The sequence below is a fragment of the Sinohyriopsis cumingii genome, chromosome 9, assembly GCF_028554795.1.
Source record: "Sinohyriopsis cumingii isolate HCF-2022 chromosome 9, ASM2855479v2, whole genome shotgun sequence".
In the NCBI taxonomy this organism is placed as follows: Eukaryota; Metazoa; Mollusca; class Bivalvia; order Unionida; family Unionidae; genus Sinohyriopsis; species Sinohyriopsis cumingii.
In genome coordinates this window covers 44,559,815-44,586,258 of record NC_142969.1, presented here as the reverse complement: position 1 = coordinate 44,586,258, position 26,444 = coordinate 44,559,815, and the positions used below count along the sequence as shown (strand labels likewise).

The 26,444-nt window shown below is 34.4% G+C and overlaps 4 non-coding genes across 4 annotated transcripts; all 4 read right to left on the bottom strand.

The window, feature by feature from the left end:
* Window positions 1-19,959: 19,959 nt before the first annotated feature.
* Trnag-ucc (transfer RNA glycine (anticodon UCC)) lies at window positions 19,960-20,031 on the bottom strand. The gene has a single exon. It is a non-coding gene; the product is annotated as a tRNA-Gly (tRNA).
* A 1,158-nt stretch (window positions 20,032-21,189) lies between these two features.
* Trnag-ucc (transfer RNA glycine (anticodon UCC)) lies at window positions 21,190-21,261 on the bottom strand. The gene has a single exon. It is a non-coding gene; the product is annotated as a tRNA-Gly (tRNA).
* A 3,277-nt stretch (window positions 21,262-24,538) lies between these two features.
* Window positions 24,539-24,610, bottom strand: Trnag-ucc (transfer RNA glycine (anticodon UCC)). The gene has a single exon. It is a non-coding gene; the product is annotated as a tRNA-Gly (tRNA).
* Window positions 24,611-25,768: 1,158 nt separating this feature from the next.
* Window positions 25,769-25,840, bottom strand: Trnag-ucc (transfer RNA glycine (anticodon UCC)). The gene has a single exon. It is a non-coding gene; the product is annotated as a tRNA-Gly (tRNA).
* Between the last annotated feature and the right edge of the window lie 604 nt (window positions 25,841-26,444).

Sequence of the window (26,444 nt, the reverse complement as noted above, 5' to 3'; positions counted from 1 at the left end):
AAAAGGTTTCTTGCAATAATAAAATATGTCCTCTTTTCTCTTTAAATATTTCTAAAACAGACTTTAGTTTATTCAAATTACGCAAGCCATTTACATTTAGAGATACAATATTTAAAGCCATGATTATGATGAGTGTATTGAAAGTATTAAAAAATGTTGAGTGTTTGATCATTTCTTAATAGGTGTTCGTCGCATGCTATTCATTTTCAGGTTAGGTACTGGATTAAACCTTCTCCTTCTCCTTTGTACTACCTTGAAATTTTCGATATTAGTACCGTTTTCTTGACATGTACGTGATTCGTTTGATCTTTCAACAACGTCTGCAGCCATCTTCCTGTCATCATCTGAATCTGTCCCCGATCCATCTCCAATTGTATGATTGTTGTTTACTTCCTCCTCAGATTCTATTTCTACATTGGTCATATCAACTCCACTTCTTTCTTTTTCTTCCCCACTTTCTCCACTCTCGTTATCTTGTTTTGCATTCTCAATTTCTTCTTTATCATCTTCGTCACTCGGTAACTCCAATATGTCTTCCCTCGTATCATCATCAACTTGCGAATGAATCCCTGCAATGGCCTCTCTGTAACACATACATGTTTGCGCCTCTTTGTGGCATTTGTCGCATATCCTGCATGTACACATTAGAGGAAAACTTCCACAACTGTCACATCTTTGCCTTGTGCAATTTTTTGCTACATGACCTTGCTCCCCACACTTGTAGCATACAAAATCAGGGCAGTCTTTCATAACATGTCCCGGATCTAGACATCTAGAACATACCTTAACTTGGTTATCGTGTAATACTCTAAAGTATTGCTGACCATTGACAGTCTGAAATTTCAGACTGTAAGGCAAGGATTTTACCTGCTGTGGAAATTTACATTTGACATAACGAGTCCCATCAGCCACACTAGTCCCAGGATAATATCTGCGTTGAATGGGAGAAAGAAGTTCTACTCCGTATTCACCGAGCTTCATACTTATATCATCATCGGTGATGTATGCTGGTAAATGAAGAATTGACACAATAATAGTGTCTGAATATAAGAGAGTACAATCAAAGTGTTCACTTCCAATATCAATTCCACACAAGGTATTATATGCTACTTCCTTGCTCGGTAGTGTGACCTCATACAAATTTGCACCTTTGGGCACAACTGCATAGACCGACATATCTCCGGTTAATTCTTCTACACTTCTAACAATATCACTTGCCTTTATTTTCTTCACATCCTTTACATCAATCACCACGGTACATTCTTTCCAAAAACGACGAGAAGCTCCTGTCTGTCTATCGATGTTACTCGACATGCCATTCTTATTGTTAGCTATTCCACTGGTGTCATTAGAATTTGAGTCCGCTCCCTGTGCTGCACGTGCAGCACGACCAGGCTTTGAATTCATTGTCACAGAAAATAGTATTTTGTGTGGTGGATAAAGTTATCCACACACACAAAATATATCTAACTTCTATATGAATGCGATCACACGAATCTAATAAACGTACCTGTAACAACTTAAAACAGAAAAAATGTCTATTAAAGGAATAAAACTTGAAAATTCACGGAACGATCATCAAACGTGTTTTCCATCTGATGTCATAACCGGAAGTCCTGGGCCCGACGTTGCTTAACTTCGGTCTGGATCGGTTGCTTGGAAGGCAACCATGCTAACCTTTACACCACCGACGCGCTGGTTATACTCTATTCTCGTCACTTAGGTGACAGGTCATGTATAATGTTTGTCATTACCGTGACTAATTCAACGTGGCATAGTTTGGATTGATCCATTTATCTTTCCCTTGCAAAATATTCTCAAAGAGAACAGTCAAATAAAAATATTCGCAAAAATATTTGATGTTATTTGTGTCAGTTTTAATATATAGATGTTAGAGTGTCTTCATTGTGTGATCCGTCTGGATTATTTTATTTCTTTATTCATAGTGCTGTTTTGTTTGCTAGAAGAAATTGTATACCATACCAATCGGGAGATCTGAACTAGGAAGACATAGAGAAAAAGAAAGATACAAACAATCGCTTTGAAAAGAGATGGAAAAGTGAGGACATTACTAGCAACAGGAGAACCTCAAGCAAGAAATATAAACATGTATCGTTTGGATCCTATAAGGTTAATGGTTAATGGCAGGTTGACAGTGCATTTTGTATTAAATGTTTAATAAATTCATTGAAAGGTTATGGTCCAGGCATCCATAATTCATTATAAAATTTGACAGCTCAAGAGACAAAATCTTAAATTTTGTAAAATCTTTTGATAATTATATTTGATAATTATTTGAAAGTAGATGAAAACATGTGGGATTATATGGCTGCTTCTGATAATATTAAAGTAGATATTTGCGTCAATATTTCATTTAACATTGACATTCTAATGCCCCAAAAAATTATACTAGACTCCATAACATTATAACAAAATTTTGGTTTTGTGTGTGATATGATGTTTTTTGCGTAGCCCATCTACCTGGATCAACACGAAATGTCTTAAAATGATGCTCGCTATTGTCGTAATGCGTGTCTAATCACAGTACTAAAATAATAATTCTTTTAATACGGAGAAAGGAAATGAAGAGATGAGATACATCCATTTCTTTTTATCTCCATTTGTATTAAATAACACGCTTTGATACCGAATCAGAAACTCTATCAACTAAGTTATCGTGGCTGTCTTCGGAATTAGTGGAATGTTTATGAACGTCCTACATACGAAAACAAAATCATGCACAGTGAAGAGAAGTATTGAAACTTGTGACTGAGGGTTGCTAAATATCCGAAAGAGAAGAAAAACAAAGACGCTGATATGTTCGCTTTTAAACTCGGTATTGACAAAATGACATGCGTCAGCTGGGAATCGAACCCGGATCGGCTGCTTGGAAGGCAACCATGCTTTTTATTTTTTTCTTTCTTTATTTAAAAAACGTTTTGTACAGTATATAAGTTAAAAGTATACAGTCAGTATTTACATAGGAGTTTGTAATTCTATATTACAAAATAATGGTTCTACAATAGTATTTTGTAATGCTATATTACAAAACAATGATTCTACAAAAGTATTTTGTTAAGCTATATTACAGAACAATGATTCTAAAATTATATTTTGTAATGCTATAGTACAAAACAATGATTCTACAATGTAATAAACAGTTTATCCTCTTCCATTCTCATTAAAGGATTATCTTTAACAAAATATTTCGTTATCAAAGTCTGATTTTTGTCTTTGTGATGTTGATACGCATAGAATATATATTTTCTAGTCAAATATTGGAACAATCTTTCGATGTCTATTTGTTTCCCTAATAACGACATAATGTTTCTTCTTTTGTAAATGCACAATCGAGCAATGCTCAGAATGTAGTTCAAAAAATAACTATTTACTGATTTTGTTTCTTTGTTATATCCTATCATGAGCATTTGTTCAAAAGAAGTGCTATTGAGAACACCAACTCTACAGTCTTTAAAAAGAATCTCAACTATATATACAATATAATTCTTAAAAGAGCTTAATTCAGGACATTTCAAAAACATGTGAAATAAATCCTCTGTTTCCAACTGGCACACTGGACATAAGTCATTATCAATTTTGCCATAGTATTTTAGTCTCTCTTTTGTAAATATTCGATTGTGCATTATTCTGTAATCCAAATCTATACAATCTGGGGTCTTGAAAGGTAGATGTATCAATTTCCAGTATTTATGCTTTTCCAAACTAAATATCTTACTCCAAAAGGAAACAGAAGCTGGTTCTTTAAAAATCAACGTACATAAAAGCTTGTAAAATAGTTGTGTTGTACATAAACAGAGGTCATATAATTTTGTATCAACTCTGAGAAACATATTATTTCTCCCATTGGTTACAGTGGGTTTTGACTCTGTTGCAACAATATTTCTCCAGCCTAATGGTATACTTTCTATTATGCAATTATAATCTTTTTTTATCTTATCTGTTTTGATCTCAGAATTTGATTTGTATATCATTTCTTGAATAGCTCTATAAGGTAGTATTCCAGGTACAAATTCATATGTAATATCCTGAACACGAACAATTCCTGCTTCTATAAATTCTGCGAAAAACAACGTTTTACCAGCACATGTAATATTAGGATTTAAAAAGAGAGGTTGTTCAAAAACATTCCTCACATCAATATTTGTATCGATATTATTTCTAAGTTTTTCCCATGCATGAAACATTTCTCTGTAAAATATAGGTAGGGTATTCAATTGTTGCTTATTTAAAGACATGAGAAACAACTCTTTGGTCAACCTCATGTTCAGGACAGTAGATAAAAAGTGATCAAAGGTATTTTTCCACATAGCATGGCAATTCACATCAAAGTATCTTTTTAAAAATTTTAGTCTGAATGCATACATTTTCATCTTTATATCAGTTAACTGTAGTCCGCCATTTCGCTTATCACCAATTATTGTATAATAGTGAACCAAATGGGACTTTCCTGACCAGATAAATCTGAGAAATAATTGCTTCAATTCATCAGCAATCATATCAGGAAGAGGCTGAACTGACACTATGTACAATACTCTAGAAACTAATAAGTTATTAACAACTGTTACTTTTCCTTGTATTGTCAAATATCTCTGTGACCACAGTTGCAATAAGTTTTTAATTTTAGACAATCTATCATTCCAGTTCAGTTGCTCACATAACTTTGCACATTTTCCAACATAAGCTCCCAAAATTACGATGACTTGATCACACATTTGAATTTGTAATTGTTTGCAATAATCATCAGTAAGTTTACCAGATCCAATACACAGAAGTTCTGTCTTTTCCTTGTTCACCTTTGCACCAGATCCTTTACAATACAAGTCAAGTACATTAAAAGATTGATTAATGGATTGTGTGTCCGCTAATGTCAAGGTTGTATCATCTGCATGTTGAAAAACTTTACTTGTATTACTAGACAGTGGGAGTGGAATACCTTTGATAGTGGGATTTGCTTTGATAGCGAGTCCTAAGGGTTCTGCTGCTAATACATATAACATTGCTGATATAGGACAACCTTGTCTGACTGAATTTTTAATTAAAAAGGGTTTCGTTAGATGACCATTGCATTTAACACTACTTTTAATTTCATTATAAAATATCTTTATCCACTGAATAAAATTGTCACCAAAACCGAACTTTCGTAAAACAGAAATCAAATATGAGTGGCAACCTCTGTCAAACGCTTTTTCTTGATCAATTTTTAAGATATATCCCTCAAGATTGTCTCTCTCAACCATATCTATAATATCTCTTACAGTGACTATAGTATCAGCAATATCTCTCCCAACTATACAACATGTCTGAGTTTGAGAAATAATTTTGGGTAATACCATTTTTAAACGTGTAGACAAAATTCTTGCCAAAATTTTATAATCTACATTAAGTAAACTGATAGGACGCCAATTTTGCAATCTTCTATTATCCCCCTTATTTTTATAAATAAGTGATATAACCCCAAATCTCATTGATCTCGACATAATATTGTCATTCTTAACACTCTGAAAGATGTGCAACAGAATATCATATATACAATCATAAAATTTACAATACCACTCTACTGTCAATCCGTCCGGGCCGGGGCTTTTATTTTTAGCCATCCCTTTTATAGCTGTATGTATTTCATCAACTGTTATTATGGCATCACACATATCTTTATCCTCATCAGATACAGAACAATTTACAAAATTTAAAAGTGAATCAGTACAATTATCATCAACAGTTACCGAAGAATATAAATGACTATAAAACTGATGTATTTCATCTAAGATTCCGCTTGTATTTGAAATAATTACACCATGATCATCAATCAATTCATTGATTACATTTTTGTTGTGTCGATATTTCTCAAGATTTAGAAAGTATTTAGTATTTCTATCGCTTTCAATTGCCCATTTCGCCTTAGATCTCAATATAGCACCCCGACAAAAATCGGTTTCATAGTCACTTAGCTGATGTTTTAGTTCTTCATATTTGTTAATGTCATATGATTCTTTATTTGCGACTTTTTCTGAAAATGATTTTAATTTATTTTGCAATGTAAAGTATTCTTGTAATCTTTCCTTATTTCTTCTTGTACAGTATACTTGGGAAAACTTTTTAATTTTGTATTTTACATTATCCCACCAAATGAGTGGTTCACTAAAATACATTTCGTCAGTTTTTCCCTCGGTAAGAATTGATTTCACTCTTTGTACATATTTTTCCTCAAAAAGAACATTGTTATTTAGTATCCATAATCCGGGCCCTGTTTCCACTTTGCAGGTATTTAGTTTAAGGTATACAAAAGAATGATCACTAAAAGATGTATCTGCATAATAAATATTTTGCACATTGGAATGCAATTTTGAGGAAATCAAAAAATAATCTATTCTACTCTGCTTCATTTCGCCTAGTACAACTTGTTTTCTGGAGAAACTACGAGTACTAGGATTTCGTGATCTCCATAAATCGGTAATATTCCTATCATGAATAATTTTATAAAGTTCACGCACTGCTACATCATCAATATGTAAGGCTTTGTTATGTCGATCAATACCTGCTAAAGTTGTATTAAAATCACCAGCCAGGATAGTGCTATCACTAGTACTGTTATGTAAATATGTCTTTAGCTTCATGAAAAAGTTAAACCTTTCCTTCACAACATTTGGAGCATAAATATTGATTAAATCAATCACTTTATCATCAATAGCTATTTTAAGATGTAAAATCCTACCCTTTTCAATCATTTCTTGTGTCACCTGATTTCTCAATTCTCTCACTACTAAAACAGCAACACCTGCCCTCCTATTGTCTGCATTACTATAAAATGTCACCATTCCAAATCTCATTTTCTCTAATACTTTCAGCAAACTCATCATCCCAAAAGGTTTCTTGCAATAATAAAATATGTCCTCTTTTCTCTTTAAATATTTCTAAAACAGACTTTAGTTTATTCAAATTACGCAAGCCATTTACATTTAGAGATACAATATTTAAAGCCATGATTATGATGAGTGTATTGAAAGTATTAAAAAATGTTGAGTGTTTGATCATTTCTTAATAGGTGTTCGTCGCATGCTATTCATTTTCAGGTTAGGTACTGGATTAAACCTTCTCCTTCTCCTTTGTACTACCTTGAAATTTTCGATATTAGTACCGTTTTCTTGACATGTACGTGATTCGTTTGATCTTTCAACAACGTCTGCAGCCATCTTCCTGTCATCATCTGAATCTGTCCCCGATCCATCTCCAATTGTATGATTGTTGTTTACTTCCTCCTCAGATTCTATTTCTACATTGGTCATATTAACTCCACTTCTTTCTTTTTCTTCCCCACTTTCTCCACTCTCGTTATCTTGTTTTGCATTCTCAATTTCTTCTTTATCATCTTCGTCACTCGGTAACTCCAATATGTCTTCCCTCGTATCATCATCAACTTGCGAATGAATGCCTGCAATGGCCTCTCTGTAACACATACATGTTTGCGCCTCTTTGTGGCATTTGTCGCATATCCTGCATGTACACATTAGAGGAAAACTTCCACAACTGTCACATCTTTGCCTTGTGCAATTTTTTGCTACATGACCTTGCTCCCCACACTTGTAGCATACAAAATCAGGGCAGTCTTTCATAACATGTCCCGGATCTAGACATCTAGAACATACCTTAACTTGGTTATCGTGTAATACTCTTAAGTATTGCTGACCATTGACAGTCTGAAATTTCAGACTGTAAGGCAAGGATTTTACCTGCTGTGGAAATTTACATTTGACATAACGAGTCCCATCAGCCACACTAGTCCCAGGATAATATCTGCGTTGAATGGGAGAAAGAAGTTCTACTCCGTATTCACCGAGCTTCATACTTATATCATCATCGGTGATGTATGCTGGTAAATGAAGAATTGACACAATAATAGTGTCTGAATATAAGAGAGTACAATCAAAGTGTTCACTTCCAATATCAATTCCACACAAGGTATTATATGCTACTTCCTTGCTCGGTAGTGTGACCTCATACAAATTTGCACCTTTGGGCACAACTGCATAGACCGACATATCTCCGGTTAATTCTTCTACACTTCTAACAATATCACTTGCCTTTATTTTCTTCACATCCTTTACATCAATCACCACGGTACATTCTTTCCCAAAACGACGAGAAGCTCCTGTCTGTCTATCGATGTTACTCGACATGCCATTCTTATTGTTAGCTATTCCACTGGTGTCATTAGAATTTGAGTCCGCTCCCTGTGCTGCACGTGCAGCACGACCAGGCTTTGAATTCATTGTCACAGAAAATAGTATTTTGTGTGGTGGATAAAGTTATCCACACACACAAAATATATCTAACTTCTATATGAATGCGATCACACGAATCTAATAAACGTACCTGTAACAACTTAAAACAGAAAAAATGTCTATTAAAGGAATAAAACTTGAAAATTCACGGAACGATCATCAAACGTGTTTTCCATCTGATGTCATAACCGGAAGTCCTGGGCCCGACGTTGCTTAACTTCGGTCTGGATCGGTTGCTTGGAAGGCAACCATGCTAACCTTTACACCACCGACGCGCTGGTTATACTCTATTCTCGTCACTTAGGTGACAGGTCATGTATAATGTTTGTCATTACCGTGACTAATTCAACGTGGCATAGTTTGGATTGATCCATTTATCTTTCCCTTGCAAAATATTCTCAAAGAGAACAGTCAAATAAAAATATTCGCAAAAATATTTGATGTTATTTGTGTCAGTTTTAATATATAGATGTTAGAGTGTCTTCATTGTGTGATCCGTCTGGATTATTTTATTTCTTTATTCATAGTGCTGTTTTGTTTGCTAGAAGAAATTGTATACCATACCAATCGGGAGATCTGAACTAGGAAGACATAGAGAAAAAGAAAGATACAAACAATCGCTTTGAAAAGAGATGGAAAAGTGAGGACATTACTAGCAACAGGAGAACCTCAAGCAAGAAATATAAACATGTATCGTTTGGATCCTATAAGGTTAATGGTTAATGGCAGGTTGACAGTGCATTTTGTATTAAATGTTTAATAAATTCATTGAAAGGTTATGGTCCAGGCATCCATAATTCATTATAAAATTTGACAGCTCAAGAGACAAAATCTTAAATTTTGTAAAATCTTTTGATAATTATTTTTGATAATTATTTGAAAGTAGATGAAAACATGTGGGATTATATGGCTGCTTCTGATAATATTAAAGTAGATATTTGCGTCAATATTTCATTTAACATTGACATTCTAATGCCCCAAAAAATTATACTAGACTCCATAACATTATAACAAAATTTTGGTTTTGTGTGTGATATGATGTTTTTTGCGTAGCCCATCTACCTGGATCAACACGAAATGTCTTAAAATGATGCTCGCTATTGTCGTAATGCGTGTCTAATCACAGTACTAAAATAATAATTCTTTTAATACGGAGAAAGGAAATGAAGAGATGAGATACATCCATTTCTTTTTATCTCCATTTGTATTAAATAACACGCTTTGATACCGAATCAGAAACTCTATCAACTAAGTTATCGTGGCTGTCTTCGGAATTAGTGGAATGTTTATGAACGTCCTACATACGAAAACAAAATCATGCACAGTGAAGAGAAGTATTGAAACTTGTGACTGAGGGTTGCTAAATATCCGAAAGAGAAGAAAAACAAAGACGCTGATATGTTCGCTTTTAAACTCGGTATTGACAAAATGACATGCGTCAGCTGGGAATCGAACCCGGATCGGCTGCTTGGAAGGCAACCATGCTTTTTATTTTTTTCTTTCTTTATTTAAAAAACGTTTTGTACAGTATATAAGTTAAAAGTATACAGTCAGTATTTACATAGGAGTTTGTAATTCTATATTACAAAATAATGGTTCTACAATAGTATTTTGTAATGCTATATTACAAAACAATGATTCTACAAAAGTATTTTGTTAAGCTATATTACAGAACAATGATTCTAAAATTATATTTTGTAATGCTATAGTACAAAACAATGATTCTACAATGTAATAAACAGTTTATCCTCTTCCATTCTCATTAAAGGATTATCTTTAACAAAATATTTCGTTATCAAAGTCTGATTTTTGTCTTTGTGATGTTGATACGCATAGAATATATATTTTCTAGTCAAATATTGGAACAATCTTTCGATGTCTATTTGTTTCCCTAATAACGACATAATGTTTCTTCTTTTGTAAATGCACAATCGAGCAATGCTCAGAATGTAGTTCAAAAAATAACTATTTACTGATTTTGTTTCTTTGTTATATCCTATCATGAGCATTTGTTCAAAAGAAGTGCTATTGAGAACACCAACTCTACAGTCTTTAAAAAGAATCTCAACTATATATACAATATAATTCTTAAAAGAGCTTAATTCAGGACATTTCAAAAACATGTGAAATAAATCCTCTGTTTCCAACTGGCACACTGGACATAAGTCATTATCAATTTTGCCATAGTATTTTAGTCTCTCTTTTGTAAATATTCGATTGTGCATTATTCTGTAATCCAAATCTATACAATCTGGGGTCTTGAAAGGTAGATGTATCAATTTCCAGTATTTATGCTTTTCCAAACTAAATATCTTACTCCAAAAGGAAACAGAAGCTGGTTCTTTAAAAATCAACGTACATAAAAGCTTGTAAAATAGTTGTGTTGTACATAAACAGAGGTCATATAATTTTGTATCAACTCTGAGAAACATATTATTTCTCCCATTGGTTACAGTGGGTTTTGACTCTGTTGCAACAATATTTCTCCAGCCTAATGGTATACTTTCTATTATGCAATTATAATCTTTTTTTATCTTATCTGTTTTGATCTCAGAATTTGATTTGTATATCATTTCTTGAATAGCTCTATAAGGTAGTATTCCAGGTACAAATTCATATGTAATATCCTGAACACGAACAATTCCTGCTTCTATAAATTCTGCGAAAAACAACGTTTTACCAGCACATGTAATATTAGGATTTAAAAAGAGAGGTTGTTCAAAAACATTCCTCACATCAATATTTGTATCGATATTATTTCTAAGTTTTTCCCATGCATGAAACATTTCTCTGTAAAATATAGGTAGGGTATTCAATTGTTGCTTATTTAAAGACATGAGAAACAACTCTTTGGTCAACCTCATGTTCAGGACAGTAGATAAAAAGTGATCAAAGGTATTTTTCCACATAGCATGGCAATTCACATCAAAGTATCTTTTTAAAAATTTTAGTCTGAATGCATACATTTTCATCTTTATATCAGTTAACTGTAGTCCGCCATTTCGCTTATCACCAATTATTGTATAATAGTGAACCAAATGGGACTTTCCTGACCAGATAAATCTGAGAAATAATTGCTTCAATTCATCAGCAATCATATCAGGAAGAGGCTGAACTGACACTATGTACAATACTCTAGAAACTAATAAGTTATTAACAACTGTTACTTTTCCTTGTATTGTCAAATATCTCTGTGACCACAGTTGCAATAAGTTTTTAATTTTAGACAATCTATCATTCCAGTTCAGTTGCTCACATAACTTTGCACATTTTCCAACATAAGCTCCCAAAATTAAGATGACTTGATCACACATTTGAATTTGTAATTGTTTGCAATAATCATCAGTAAGTTTACCAGATCCAATACACAGAAGTTCTGTCTTTTCCTTGTTCACCTTTGCACCAGATCCTTTACAATACAAGTCAAGTACATTAAAAGATTGATTAATGGATTGTGTGTCCGCTAATGTCAAGGTTGTATCATCTGCATGTTGAAAAACCTTACTTGTATTACTAGACAGTGGGAGTGGAATACCTTTGATAGTGGGATTTGCTTTGATAGCGAGTCCTAAGGGTTCTGCTGCTAATACATATAACATTGCTGATATAGGACAACCTTGTCTGACTGAATTTTTAATTAAAAAGGGTTTCGTTAGATGACCATTGCATTTAACACTACTTTTAATTTCATTATAAAATATCTTTATCCACTGAATAAAATTGTCACCAAAACCGAACTTTCGTAAAACAGAAATCAAATATGAGTGGCAACCTCTGTCAAACGCTTTTTCTTGATCAATTTTTAAGATATATCCCTCAAGATTGTCTCTCTCAACCATATCTATAATATCTCTTACAGTGACTATAGTATCAGAAATATCTCTCCCAACTATACAACATGTCTGAGTTTGAGAAATAATTTTGGGTAATACCATTTTTAAACGTGTAGACAAAATTCTTGCCAAAATTTTATAATCTACATTAAGTAAACTGATAGGACTCCAATTTTGCAATCTTCTATTATCCCCCTTATTTTTATAAATAAGTGATATAACCCCAAATCTCATTGATCTCGACATAATATTGTCATTCTTAACACTCTGAAAGATGTGCAACAGAATATCATATATACAATCATAAAATTTACAATACCACTCTACTGTCAATCCGTCCGGGCCGGGGCTTTTATTTTTAGCCATCCCTTTTATAGCTGTATGTATTTCATCAACTGTTATTATGGCATCACACATATCTTTATCCTCATCAGATACAGAACAATTTACAAAATTTAAAAGTGAATCAGTACAATTATCATCAACAGTTACCGAAGAATATAAATGACTATAAAACTGATGTATTTCATCTAAGATTCCGCTTGTATTTGAAATAATTACACCATGATCATCAATCAATTCATTGATTACATTTTTGTTGTGTCGATATTTCTCAAGATTTAGAAAGTATTTAGTATTTCTATCGCTTTCAATTGCCCATTTCGCCTTAGATCTCAATATAGCACCCCGACAAAAATCGGTTTCATAGTCACTTAGCTGATGTTTTAGTTCTTCATATTTGTTAATGTCATATGATTCTTTATTTGCGACTTTTTCTGAAAATGATTTTAATTTATTTTGCAATGTAAAGTATTCTTGTAATCTTTCCTTATTTCTTCTTGTACAGTATACTTGGGAAAATTTTTTAATTTTGTATTTTACATTATCCCACCAAATGAGTGGTTCACTAAAATACATTTCGTCAGTTTTTCCCTCGGTAAGAATTGATTTCACTCTTTGTACATATTTTTCCTCAAAAAGAACATTGTTATTTAGTATCCATAATCCGGGCCCTGTTTCCACTTTGCAGGTATTTAGTTTAAGGTATACAAAAGAATGATCACTAAAAGATGTATCTGCATAATAAATATTTTGCACATTGGAATGCAATTTTGAGGAAATCAAAAAATAATCTATTCTACTCTGCTTCATTTCGCCTAGTACAACTTGTTTTCTGGAGAAACTACGAGTACTAGGATTTCGTGATCTCCATAAATCGGTAATATTCCTATCATGAATAATTTTATAAAGTTCACGCACTGCTACATCATCAATATGTAAGGCTTTGTTATGTCGATCAATACCTGCTAAAGTTGTATTAAAATCACCAGCCAGGATAGTGCTATCACTAGTACTGTTATGTAAATATGTATTTAGCTTCATGAAAAAGTTAAACCTTTCCTTCACAACATTTGGAGCATAAATATTGATTAAATCAATCACTTTATCATCAATAGCTATTTTAAGATGTAAAATCCTACCCTTTTCAATCATTTCTTGTGTCACCTGATTTCTCAATTCTCTCACTACTAAAACAGCAACACCTGCCCTCCTATTGTCTGCATTACTATAAAATATGTCACCATTCCAAATCTCATTTTCTCTAATACTTTCAGCAAACTCATCATCCCAAAAGGTTTCTTGCAATAATAAAATATGTCCTCTTTTCTCTTTAAATATTTCTAAAACAGACTTTAGTTTATTCAAATTACGCAAGCCATTTACATTTAGAGATACAATATTTAAAGCCATGATTATGATGAGTGTATTGAAAGTATTAAAAAATGTTGAGTGTTTGATCATTTCTTAATAGGTGTTCGTCGCATGCTATTCATTTTCAGGTTAGGTACTGGATTAAACCTTCTCCTTCTCCTTTGTACTACCTTGAAATTTTCGATATTAGTACCGTTTTCTTGACATGTACGTGATTCGTTTGATCTTTCAACAACGTCTGCAGCCATCTTCCTGTCATCATCTGAATCTGTCCCCGATCCATCTCCAATTGTATGATTGTTGTTTACTTCCTCCTCAGATTCTATTTCTACATTGGTCATATCAACTCCACTTCTTTCTTTTTCTTCCCCACTTTCTCCACTCTCGTTATCTTGTTTTGCATTCTCAATTTCTTCTTTATCATCTTCGTCACTCGGTAACTCCAATATGTCTTCCCTCGTATCATCATCAACTTGCGAATGAATCCCTGCAATGGCCTCTCTGTAACACATACATGTTTGCGCGTCTTTGTGGCATTTGTCGCATATCCTGCATGTACACATAAGAGGAAAACTTCCACAACTGTCACATCTTTGCCTTGTGCAATTTTTTGCTACATGACCTTGCTCCCCACACTTGTAGCATACAAAATCAGGGCAGTCTTTTATAACATGTCCCGGATCTAGACATCTAGAACATACCTTAACTTGGTTATCGTGTAATACTCTAAAGTATTGCTGACCATTGACAGTCTGAAATTTCAGACTGTAAGGCAAGGATTTTACCTGCTGTGGAAATTTACATTTGACATAACGAGTCCCATCAGCCACACTAGTCCCAGGATAATATCTGCTTTGAATGGGAGAAAGAAGTTCTACTCCGTATTCACCGAGCTTCATACTTATATCATCATCGGTGATGTATGCTGGTAAATGAAGAATTGACACAATAATAGTGTCTGAATATAAGAGAGTACAATCAAAGTGTTCACTTCCAATATCAATTCCACACAAGGTATTATATGCTACTTCCTTGCTCGGTAGTGTGACCTCATACAAATTTGCACCTTTGGGCACAACTGCATAGACCAACATATCTCCGGTTAATTCTTCTACACTTCTAACAATATCACTTGCCTTTATTTTCTTCACATCCTTTACATCAATCACCACGGTACATTCTTTCCCAAAACGACGAGAAGCTCCTGTCTGTCTATCGATGTTACTCGACATGCCATTCTTATTGTTAGCTATTCCACTGGTGTCATTAGAATTTGAGTCCGCTCCCTGTGCTGCACGTGCAGCACGACCAGGCTTTGAATTCATTGTCACAGAAAATAGTATTTTGTGTGGTGGATAAAGTTATCCACACACACAAAATATATCTAACTTCTATATGAATGCGATCACACGAATCTAATAAACGTACCTGTAACAACTTAAAACAGAAAAAATGTCTATTAAAGGAATAAAACTTGAAAATTCACGGAACGATCATCAAACGTGTTTTCCATCTGATGTCATAACCGGAAGTCCTGGGCCCGACGTTGCTTAACTTCGGTCTGGATCGGTTGCTTGGAAGGCAACCATGCTAACCTTTACACCACCGACGCGCTGGTTATACTCTATTCTCGTCACTTAGGTGACAGGTCATGTATAATGTTTGTCATTACCGTGACTAATTCAACGTGGCATAGTTTGGATTGATCCATTTATCTTTCCCTTGCAAAATATTCTCAAAGAGAACAGTCAAATAAAAATATTCGCAAAAATATTTGATGTTATTTGTGTCAGTTTTAATATATAGATGTTAGAGTGTCTTCATTGTGTGATCCGTCTGGATTATTTTATTTCTTTATTCATAGTGCTGTTTTGTTTGCTAGAAGAAATTGTATACCATACCAATCGGGAGATCTGAACTAGGAAGACATAGAGAAAAAGAAAGATACAAACAATCGCTTTGAAAAGAGATGGAAAAGTGAGGACATTACTAGCAACAGGAGAACCTCAAGCAAGAAATATAAACATGTATCGTTTGGATCCTATAAGGTTAATGGTTAATGGCAGGTTGACAGTGCATTTTGTATTAAATGTTTAATAAATTCATTGAAAGGTTATGGTCCAGGCATCCATAATTCATTATAAAATTTGACAGCTCAAGAGACAAAATCTTAAATTTTGTAAAATCTTTTGATAATTATTTTTGATAATTATTTGAAAGTAGATGAAAACATGTGGGATTATATGGCTGCTTCTGATAATATTAAAGTAGATATTTGCGTCAATATTTCATTTAACATTGACATTCTAATGCCCCAAAAAATTATACTAGACTCCATAACATTATAACAAAATTTTGCTTTTTGTGTGTGATATGATGTTTTTTGCGTAGCCCATCTACCTGGATCAACACGAAATGTCTTAAAATGATGCTCGCTATTGTCGTAATGCGTGTCTAATCACAGTACTAAAATAATAATTCTTTTAATACGGAGAAAGGAAATGAAGACATGAGATACATCCATTTCTTTTTATCTCCATTTGTATTAAATAACACGCTTTGATACCGAATCAGAAACTCTATCAACTAAGTTATCGAGGCTGTCTTCGGAATTAGTGGAATGTTTATGAACGTCCTACATATGAAAACAAAATCATGCACAGTGAAGAGAAGTATTGAAACTTGTGACTGAGGGTTGCTAAATATCCGAAAGAGAAGAAAAACAAAGACGCTGATATGTTCGCTTTTAAACTCGGTATTGACAAAATGACATGCGTCAGCCGGGAATCGAACCCGGATCGGCTGCTTGGAAGGCTAACCTTTACACCACCGACGCGCTGATGATACTCTATTCTCGTCACTTAGGTAATAGGTCATGCATAACGTTAATCATTCCTGTGTGAGAGATCAGTGAAGTAACAATATTCGCAAATTATCTGGTGTTATTTGTTTCAGTTTGAATTTATAGATGTTAGAATGTCTTCAGTGTGTTACACATCTTTATTATTTTATTCCTTTATTCATAGTGTTGTTTGTTTTGCTAGAAGAAATTGTATACAATACCAATCGGGAGAACTGAAACAGAAAAAATATAGAAAAAAAGAAAGATACAAACCATCGCTTTGAAAAGAGATGGAAAAGCGAGGACATTACCATTAACAGAGGGACCTCAGGCAAGATACGTAAACATGTATAATTAGGATCCTATACGGTTGTTGGTTCATGGCAGTTGGACAGTGCAGTTTGTATTAAATGTTTAGTAAATTCAATGAAAGATTATGGTCCATTCATCCAGAATTCATTATCAAATCGACAGCTCAAGAGACAAAATCTTCAATTTCGTATAATCTTTTGATAATTCTTTTTGATAATTATTTGAAAATAGATGAATACATGTGGGATTATATGGCTGCTTCTGAGAATATTTAAGTAGGTGTTTGTGTCAATATTCCATTTAACACTGACATTCTTATGACAAAAAATTATACTTGATCTCCATCGCATGATAACAAATTTTTTTGTTGTTGTGTCATTTGATAATGTTTGTTGCGTAGCCCATCTACCTGGACCAACAAGATATCTCTTAAAATGATGGTCGCTATTCTCATAATGCGTGTCTAAACATAGTAATAAATTAATGACTCTTTTAATACGGAGAAATGAAATGAAGACATGAGATACATCCATTTCTTTTCGTCTCCATTTGTATTAAATAACTCCATCTCATTACAAGCAGTCTTAAAAACATCGTGTAGTCATCGCTATAGGTCTATTGATATGTAAAATACATTTTAGTTGCCTTGTGCATATCTGTACTGGATTCAGAGTAAAATACTTCAATGACATGAATATGGGTATTATTTTCTTTTTTCTATCTGCAAACGTAGCATCAACAAACCATATACATGGTTGCTGAAAAAGGACAACAGGTGGCAGAACGGCGTCGATTCTCTTGCTTGTTCCAATAAATATGTGGACTCTTTATGAAAAAAGTTCTCTGGTTAGTCAAGTGATTGATTCTCTAATAAAAATGGCACTGACAGTTGACTAACTGAATTAATTTAAAGTTGGATAGGTTGGTTGATGCAAAAATTATTTGTTGGATTTGATATTACATGGCTTTATGATTAGCAGACTCCTGATCAATGTATCGCATTAGTCTTTTTATTTTCAAAAAGGCATGCCTATCAATGAAGAGATGTGGTTTTTTTGTAAGTCTTGCGGCGAGCTGTCAGGATTTGGACAGTGTGATTTACGTGCGAGACTGAAAAGTTGAAATTCATTGTGATTTAGCCGGTTTGCAATTGTACTTTCTTTTGGACTAATTTGACCAAGCATAATTTTGATTTGGAATGTTTTGTTTCTCATACAAAATGAGAGCAAAGACAACATTCAAATAAAAATATAAGCAAACATTTTGTTTAGTTATTAAGTTGAGTTTTTAATATATAGCTATAAAAATGTATAGATTTCCTATTCAACTGATTTTAAAAGTAGAGTCGGTAGATTGTTTTCTTTTGACATGACATATATTATAATGAACTATCTATTTATGTATATAAACGCTTCAAGGACTGGGCAAATCCGGCCGAAATAGATGCGTCAATCAGTTTCCGAAATTAGTTTTCTTATTTTACCCAGGGGAAAAAGTTCATTGATCGGCAAAGAAAAACATGGACGGTCAGCCGGACGGAAACACATGTATCTGTTTTTCCTTGGGTTTGTTCCCATTGATCTATGTTAGGAAATATTTTCCGTAATGTCATTTTCAAAATATTATTGTCTTTACTATGGCGAGGAAAGTGAAAGTTGTTTGGATTTACCACGAGGTAATTAGTTCCCAGAGAGGCCGCCGTTCGGAGCTTGCCTGAGTAAACATCCAACCCGGTACCCTTTTTGATACCGAATCAGAAGCTCTTCCAACTAAGCATCGCGGCCATCTTTGGAATTAGCGGAAGATTTATGAACGTCATACATATGCAAAAAATAATGATGCACAGCGAAGAAAAGTATTGAATCTTGTGACCGAGGGTTGCTCAAAAATCTCCAACAGGAGATATGTTCGCTTTAAGTAGGGCAGTGACAAAAAGCGATGTTTCAGCCAGGAATCGAACCCGGATCGACTGCTTGGAATTGCCATCACTTAGGGGACATGTCATGCATAATGCTTGTCTGTGATGTGTAAGAGACATCCATGTTAGATAGACTGTCTCGTTGTATTCACTACTGACGTTGTTGTTGCAAATTTTGACGCCATTTTCAGCACAAGATAGGCTATACATGGCGGCCAGTATAAATGGTGGAGGAAGAATCCAGGAAAGCCCTGGAAAGAACCACCGACCCACGAGAACCTACCGGCAAGCTTCCTCTCATCCCAACATTGGCCGAACCCGAGACTCGAAACCATGCCGACAGAGGTGAGATGGCAGTGATCCGTAACGGTGAGCGCTTTAGACCACTGGGAAGTTCGGAGGGTGTGGTGTTTGGACCTTCACTACGGACAGTTTCGTGAATGTTATGTAAAGACGAAATACAAAAAATACAACATTAATTAATAGGAGAACGAATCGATGCATTTACTTTAGGAAAAGAAAGTAAACCAAAGCGTATGTGCATGTAATATGAGGAAAGCTTTTCACATATGTGTCAAAATATGTGAAAATTATTCTCGAATATATGGTAATTACTGTAAAGGACTAAGACACATTATGAAGAAGGAACATAGAAATCAGAAGAAAGAAAGAATATATAAAGACGTGTTTCGAAAAGAGATGTAAAAGTGAAAGCAATTGAGGCAGATAAAGCAACAAGTGTTAAAATATATGATCATCATCTGACAGTTGTTGGTTACATGACCGCCGTCCCGAAGGTGGCCTGAGTGAATATCGAACCGGTCACCCTTGGATAACGAATCGGATACTCTACCAACTAAGCTATCGTGCCTGTCTTCGGAATTAGTGCAATGCTTATGGCCGTCCTACATATGAAATCAAAATCATGCACAGTGAAGAGAAGTATTGAAACTTGTGACTGAGGGTTGCTAGATATCCAAAAGAGAAATAAAACAAAGACGCTGATATGTTCTCTTTTATGCTCGTTATAAAAAAATGACATGCGTCAGCCGGGAATCGAACCCGGATCGGCTGCTTGGAAGGCAACCATGCTAACCTTTACACCACCGACGCGCTGGTTATACTCTATTCTCGTCACTTAGGTGACAGGTCATGTATAATGTTTGTCATTACAGTGACTAATTCAACGTGGCATAGTTTGGATTGATCCATTTATCTTTCCCTTGCAAATATTCTCAAAGAGAACAGTCAAATAAAAATATTTGCAAAAATATTTTGATGTCATTTGTGTCAGTTTTAATATATAGATGTTAGAGTGTCTTCATTGTGTGATCCGTCTGGAGTATTTTATTTCTTTATTCATAGTGCTGTTTTGTTTGCTAGAAGAAATTGTATACCATACCAATCGGGAGATCTGAACTAGGAAGAAATAGAGAAAAAGAAAGATACAAACAATCGCTTTGAAAAGAGATGGAAAAGTGAGGACATTACTAGCAACAGGAGAACCTCAAGCAAGAAACATAAACATGTATCGTTTGGATCCTATAAGGCTGTTGGTTCATGGCAGGTTGACAGTGCATTTTGTATTAAATGTTTAATAAATTCATTGAAAGGTTATGGTCCAGGCATCCATAATTCATTATCAAATTTATAGCTCAAGAGACAAAATCTTAAATTTTGTAAAATCTTTTGATAATTAGTTTAGATTATTATTTGAAAGTAGATGAATACATGTGGGATTATATGGCTGCTTCTGATAATATTTAAGTAGATATTTGCGTCAATATTTCATTTAACGTTGACATTCTAATGCCAAAAAAATTATACTAGACTCCATAACATTATAACAAAATTTTGGTTTTGTGTGTGATATGATGTTTGTTGCGTAGCCCATCTACCTGGATCAACACGAAATATCTTAAAATGATGCTCGCTATTGTCGTAATGCGTGTCTAATCACAGTACTAAAATAATAATTCTTTTAATACGGAGAAAGGAAATGAAGAGATGAGATACAGCCATTTCTTTTTATCTCCATTTGTATTAAATAACACGCTTTGATACCGAATCAGAAACTCTATCAACTAAGTTATCGTGGCTGTCTTCGGAATTAGTGGAAGGTTTATGAACGTCCTACATATGAAAAACAAAATCATGCACAGTGAAGAGAAGTATTGAAACTTGTGACTGAGGGTTGCTAAATATCCGAAAGAGAAGAAAAACAAAGACGCTGATATGTTCGCTTTTAAACTCGGTATTGACAAAATGACATGCGTCAGCCGGGAATCGAACCCGGATCGGCTGCTTGGAAGGCAACCATGCTAACCTTTACACCACCGACGCGCTGATGATACTCTATTCTCGTCACTTAGGTAATAGGTCATGCATAACGTTAATCATTCCTGTGTGAGAGATCAGTGAAGTAACAATATTCGCAAATTATCTGGTGTTATTTGTTTCAGTTTGAATTTATAGATGTTAGAATGTCTTCAGTGTGTTACACATCTTTATTATTTTATTCCTTTATTCATAGTGTTGTTTGTTTTGCTAGAAGAAATTGTATACAATACCAATCGGGAGAACTGAAACAGAAAAAATATAGAAAAAAAGAAAGATACAAACCATCGCTTTGAAAAGAGATGGAAAAGCGAGGACATTACCATTAACAGAGGGACCTCAGGCAAGATACGTAAACATGTATAATTAGGATCCTATACGGTTGTTGGTTCATGGCAGTTGGACAGTGCAGTTTGTATTAAATGTTTAGTAAATTCAATGAAAGATTATGGTCCATTCATCCAGAATTCATTATCAAATCGACAGCTCAAGAGACAAAATCTTCAATTTCGTATAATCTTTTGATAATTCGTTTTGATAATTATTTGAAAATAGATGAATAGATGTGGGATTATATGGCTGCTTCTGAGAATATTTAAGTAGGTGTTTGTGTCAATATTCCATTTAACACTGACATTCTTATGACAAAAAATTATACTTGATCTCCATCGCATGATAACAAATTTTTTTGTTGTTGTGTCATTTGATAATGTTTGTTGCGTAGCCCATCTACCTGGACCAACAAGATATCTCTTAAAATGATGGTCGCTATTCTCATAATGCGTGTCTAAACATAGTAATAAATTAATGACTCTTTTAATACGGAGAAATGAAATGAAGACATGAGATACATCCATTTCTTTTCGTCTCCATTTGTATTAAATAACTCCATCTCATTACAAGCAGTCTTAAAAACATCGTGTAGTCATCGCTATAGGTCTATTGATATGTAAAATACATTTTAGTTGCCTTGTGCATATCTGTACTGGATTCAGAGTAAAATACTTCAATGACATGAATATGGGTATTATTTTCTTTTTTCTATCTGCAAACGTAGCATCAACAAACCATATACATGGTTGCTGAAAAAGGACAACAGGTGGCAGAACGGCGTCGATTCTCTTGCTTGTTCCAATAAATATGTGGACTCTTTATGAAAAAAGTTCTCTGGTTAGTCAAGTGATTGATTCTCTAATAAAAATGGCACTGACAGTTGACTAACTGAATTAATTTAAAGTTGGATAGGTTGGTTGATGCAAAAATTATTTGTTGGATTTGATATTACATGGCTTTATGATTAGCAGACTCCTGATCAATGTATCGCATTAGTCTTTTTATTTTCAAAAAGGCATGCCTATCAATGAAGAGATGTGGTTTTTTTGTAAGTCTTGCGGCGAGCTGTCAGGATTTGGACAGTGTGATTTACGTGCGAGACTGAAAAGTTGAAATTCATTGTGATTTAGCCGGTTTGCAATTGTACTTTCTTTTGGACTAATTTGACCAAGCATAATTTTGATTTGGAATGTTTTGTTTCTCATACAAAATGAGAGCAAAGACAACATTCAAATAAAAATATAAGCAAACATTTTGTTTAGTTATTAAGTTGAGTTTTTAATATATAGCTATAAAAATGTATAGATTTCCTATTCAACTGATTTTAAAAGTAGAGTCGGTAGATTGTTTTCTTTTGACATGACATATATTATAATGAACTATCTATTTATGTATATAAACGCTTCAAGGACTGGGCAAATCCGGCCGAAATAGATGCGTCAATCAGTTTCCGAAATTAGTTTTCTTATTTTACCCAGGGGAAAAAGTTCATTGATCGGCAAAGAAAAACATGGACGGTCAGCCGGACGGAAACACATGTATCTGTTTTTCCTTGGGTTTGTTCCCATTGATCTATGTTAGGAAATATTTTCCGTAATGTCATTTTCAAAATATTATTGTCTTTACTATGGCGAGGAAAGTGAAAGTTGTTTGGATTTACCACGAGGTAATTAGTTCCCAGAGAGGCCGCCGTTCGGAGCTTGCCTGAGTAAACATCCAACCCGGTACCCTTTTTGATACCGAATCAGAAGCTCTTCCAACTAAGCATCGCGGCCATCTTTGGAATTAGCGGAAGATTTATGAACGTCATACATATGCAAAAAATAATGATGCACAGCGAAGAAAAGTATTGAATCTTGTGACCGAGGGTTGCTCAAAAATCTCCAACAGGAGATATGTTCGCTTTAAGTAGGGCAGTGACAAAAAGCGATGTTTCAGCCAGGAATCGAACCCGGATCGACTGCTTGGAATTGCCATCACTTAGGGGACATGTCATGCATAATGCTTGTCTGTGATGTGTAAGAGACATCCATGTTAGATAGACTGTCTCGTTGTATTCACTACTGACGTTGTTGTTGCAAATTTTGACGCCATTTTCAGCACAAGATAGGCTATACATGGCGGCCAGTATAAATGGTGGAGGAAGAATCCAGGAAAGCCCTGGAAAGAACCACCGACCCACGAGAACCTACCGGCAAGCTTCCTCTCATCCCAACATTGGCCGAACCCGAGACTCGAAACCATGCCGACAGAGGTGAGATGGCAGTGATCCGTAACGGTGAGCGCTTTAGACCACTGGGAAGTTCGGAGGGTGTGGTGTTTGGACCTTCACTACGGACAGTTTCGTGAATGTTATGTAAAGACGAAATACAAAAAATACAACATTAATTAATAGGAGAACGAATCGATGCATTTACTTTAGGAAAAGAAAGTAAACCAAAGCGTATGTGCATGTAATATGAGGAAAGCTTTTCACATATGTGTCAAAATATGTGAAAATTATTCTCGAATATATGGTAATTACTGTAAAGGACTAAGACACATTATGAAGAAGGAACATAGAAATCAGAAGAAAGAAAGAATATATAAAGACGTGTTTCGAAAAGAGATGTAAAAGTGAAAGCAATTGAGGCAGATAAAGCAACAAGTGTTAAAATATATGATCATCATCTGACAGTTGTTGGTTACATGACCGCCGTCCCGAAGGTGGCCTGAGTGAATATCGAACCGGTCACCCTTGGATAACGAATCGGATACTCTACCAACTAAGCTATCGTGCCTGTCTTCGGAATTAGTGCAATGCTTATGGCCGTCCTACATATGAAATCAAAATCATGCACAGTGAAGAGAAGTATTGAAACTTGTGACTGAGGGTTGCTAGATATCCAAAAGAGAAATAAAACAAAGACGCTGATATGTTCTCTTTTATGCTCGTTATAAAAAAATGACATGCGTCAGCCGGGAATCGAACCCGGATCGGCTGCTTGGAAGGCAACCATGCTAACCTTTACACCACCGACGCGCTGGTTATACTCTATTCTCGTCACTTAGGTGACAGGTCATGTATAATGTTTGTCATTACAGTGACTAATTCAACGTGGCATAGTTTGGATTGATCCATTTATCTTTCCCTTGCAAATATTCTCAAAGAGAACAGTCAAATAAAAATATTTGCAAAAATATTTTGATGTCATTTGTGTCAGTTTTAATATATAGATGTTAGAGTGTCTTCATTGTGTGATCCGTCTGGAGTATTTTATTTCTTTATTCATAGTGCTGTTGTGTTTGCTAGAAGAAATTGTATACCATACCAATCGGGAGATCTGAACTAGGAAGAAATAGAGAAAAAGAAAGATACAAACAATCGCTTTGAAAAGAGATGGAAAAGTGAGGACATTACTAGCAACAGGAGAACCTCAAGCAAGAAACATAAACATGTATCGTTTGGATCCTATAAGGCTGTTGGTTCATGGCAGGTTGACAGTGCATTTTGTATTAAATGTTTAATAAATTCATTGAAAGGTTATGGTCCAGGCATCCATAATTCATTATCAAATTTATAGCTCAAGAGACAAAATCTTAAATTTTGTAAAATCTTTTGATAATTAGTTTAGATTATTATTTGAAAGTAGATGAATACATGTGGGATTATATGGCTGCTTCTGATAATATTTAAGTAGATATTTGCGTCAATATTTCATTTAACGTTGACATTCTAATGCCAAAAAAATTATACTAGACTCCATAACATTATAACAAAATTTTGGTTTTGTGTGTGATATGATGTTTGTTGCGTAGCCCATCTACCTGGATCAACACGAAATATCTTAAAATGATGCTCGCTATTGTCGTAATGCGTGTCTAATCACAGTACTAAAATAATAATTCTTTTAATACGGAGAAAGGAAATGAAGAGATGAGATACAGCCATTTCTTTTTATCTCCATTTGTATTAAATAACACGCTTTGATACCGAATCAGAAACTCTATCAACTAAGTTATCGTGGCTGTCTTCGGAATTAGTGGAAGGTTTATGAACGTCCTACATATGAAAAACAAAATCATGCACAGTGAAGAGAAGTATTGAAACTTGTGACTGAGGGTTGCTAAATATCCGAAAGAGAAGAAAAACAAAGACGCTGATATGTTCGCTTTTAAACTCGGTATTGACAAAATGACATGCGTCAGCCGGGAATCGAACCCGGATCGGCTGCTTGGAAGGCAACCATGCTAACCTTTACACCACCGACGCGCTGATGATACTCTATTCTCGTCACTTAGGTAATAGGTCATGCATAACGTTAATCATTCCTGTGTGAGAGATCAGTGAAGTAACAATATTCGCAAATTATCTGGTGTTATTTGTTTCAGTTTGAATTTATAGATGTTAGAATGTCTTCAGTGTGTTACACATCTGGATTATTTTATTCCTTTATTCATAGTGTTGTTTGTTTTGCTAGAAGAAATTGTATACAATACCAATCGGGAGAACTGAAACAGAAAAAATATAGAAAAAAAGAAAGATACAAACCATCGCTTTGAAAAGAGATGGAAAAGCGAGGACATTACCATTAACAGAGGGACCTCAGGCAAGATACGTAAACATGTATAATTAGGATCCTATACGGTTGTTGGTTCATGGCAGTTGGACAGTGCAGTTTGTATTAAATGTTTAGTAAATTCAATGAAAGATTATGGTCCATTCATCCAGAATTCATTATCAAATCGACAGCTCAAGAGACAAAATCTTCAATTTCGTATAATCTTTTGATAATTCGTTTTGATAATTATTTGAAAATAGATGAATAGATGTGGGATTATATGGCTGCTTCTGAGAATATTTAAGTAGGTGTTTG